This window comes from Tachysurus vachellii, chromosome 1, assembly GCF_030014155.1.
Source record: "Tachysurus vachellii isolate PV-2020 chromosome 1, HZAU_Pvac_v1, whole genome shotgun sequence".
In the NCBI taxonomy this organism is placed as follows: domain Eukaryota; kingdom Metazoa; phylum Chordata; class Actinopteri; order Siluriformes; family Bagridae; genus Tachysurus; species Tachysurus vachellii.
The window spans coordinates 32,674,084-32,676,310 of record NC_083460.1 but is presented as its reverse complement, the minus strand read 5'-3'; the positions used below and the strand labels follow the sequence as shown (position 1 = coordinate 32,676,310).

The window sequence follows — 2,227 nt, the reverse complement described above, 5'->3', positions numbered from 1 at the left end:
TTCTAATGCAATCTCTCTCTGATGCATCTTTTTATTTTTTTTAGGATTAAATCAATTTATTTAGTAAGTTACCCAGAATACATTGCTGTAGTTAGATGCTAAACTAAGAACAGAATTGAAACACTTATTAGCCTTCTTCATTGTTTCATTTTTCAAAATGGCCGTCATCTGCCATCTCTGAGCTGTGGCCTTGTGTGTAACCCGTGTGTGAGAGAGTGTGTGTGTGTGTATGAGTTAGTAACTGAATATGCACATGAATACTGTACATTACTGCTTTAGCTCCACAGTTGGCGAATAAATCCCGCATGTGATGAAAAGCAATTATATTTCAACCAGCTGTAACCCATGGACGATTATTAACAACGTTTTTTTTTAAAAAAAGGAACTGAAATTTTTTATTATAAATATGAATATATGCATATGTGTTATAAATATGATCCATGCATATGCATTATGGATTTGATGATATATGCATATTAGATTATATATTATAATATTATAAACCTCATTTAGAGACTGATAGAAAAGTTGAATTTCATTTCTGTTTCATCTTTCACGGACTTTCCACCTGCTTAATCTGTTTTGACCTCATGCTATTTATTTCCTTTATTTCTGGAATCCTCGGACACACAGACAGAGGACAAATCACCAAAAAAAAGGAGAAATCGACCTTCAGAACGATCTCATATTAATTTAGGAAAATAAACCCTGTAATGTTGTTGTTCTAAACAGCCTGTTCATGTTTTGTAACAAAAAAATTAAGATAAAAAAGAACATGAAAAAAATTTATTGGGTTTGATACAGTGAATGTCATTTTCTAACAATTTCCACAGAATCAAATAATTATTTAAATATATGCAAAAATGATGCCTATTTAAATTAATTTAGTCCATTTATTTACATTTTCTGTGCAAATTACAACCTCTGCAAAGCCTGAAACAGACTTCGCACACACACACACACACACACACACACAGATCAATAATTCCATAGTGAATGAGGTCAGTAATATAAAAAGTAAATGTCTCTTACTATATCCATCTCTCTCTGTCTGTTTCTCCCTCTCTCATTCTCCTTCTCTCATCTCTCTGTCCTGCTGGGTTTGTCTCTTACTGTATCTTATTCTGCTTCTTTGTCTTTCCTACTGTCTATATATCTCCTTCCTTCTGTCTGTCTGTCCCCTAAGCCTTTCTCACTCTTTCAATTAAAAAGGATCTCTCTCTCTCTCTCTCTCTCTCTCTCTCTCTCTGTCTGTGTGTGTGTGTGTGTGTTCATGCACCGTTTCCTCTCAGTGCTTGGTGAAGTCTCAGAAGAAGATTAGGTGTGTGTGTGTGTGTGTGTGTGTGTGTGTGTGTGTGTGTGTGTGTGTGTGTGACAGATGAAAAGACAGAGAGATTAAGGAGCAGCTGAGTCTGCACTCATTTCCTGTGTGTAGTGGATAGTATGTGGTTTGGAACATGCCCTCAGTGCTGATGATGGTGTTTATGTGGTTTGCATTTTTAATATTTTGATTTTATAAACCTACACTTTATTCACACTAATATTTTTTTGCTCCGACTTTCTCTCATTGGCTGAGCCATATCTGGGCGTGGCCTTGGCAACATGGAACACGATTGGTGGAAAAAGAAAAGGGGGCGGGGTCATGTTTTGGTCTCACTCAACTTACTCATTGTGGATTTATTGCATGTTCTAACCAGGAAGAAAACTTTCACATCTTCTAATTATAAGCACAATGGTCAAGATTTTGTTTTTGATGAGACTACATTTCAGAAATGTGGTTTTTAGAGAGAAAGAAATTGAAAGAGAGATTAAATCTTTATCATCTTTATAAACTACATTTGGTTATTTGCTAATTCTTCCTATTTGTTCCCTTGTCATTTATTTCCTAAAGATCCTTATTCCCTTGCTTCCGTATTCTCTCGTTCCCTTTCTCCCTCCTCCATGTCCCTCTTGTCCTTAGCTGTAATCCTGTCCTGTCTCACCCCTGCTAGTTGGCTAATTGGCCGTGCATCTGTGCAGTGAGACAGGAGCTGACATGAGACAAAGTGCAGCGTTAACATAGACTCCAACCTGTCCAACACACTAATGGTAATCTCTCTCTCTCTCTCACAAACACACGCACACACACGCACACACACACACACACACATACTGTTTAATTGGTCAGCGTGTGTTTGTGTGTTACAGTTTTGTGCTTTAATCCAACAGGGAAATTAACCGGTCAAAT

At 36.8% G+C, this 2,227-nt stretch overlaps 1 protein-coding gene across 2 annotated transcripts in view; it reads left to right on the top strand.

The window, feature by feature from the left end:
* The window catches only part of LOC132854992 (ephrin type-B receptor 3-like), a 38,003-nt gene extending 37,274 nt beyond the window's left edge, over positions 1–729 (top strand). For both annotated transcript variants that reach the window (XM_060883697.1, XM_060883688.1), the window contains exon 16: positions 1–729. This exon is cut by the window's left edge and continues 848 nt beyond it. The gene's annotated coding sequence lies outside the window, so the exon portion shown is untranslated.
* Positions 730–2,227: the final 1,498 nt, after the last annotated feature.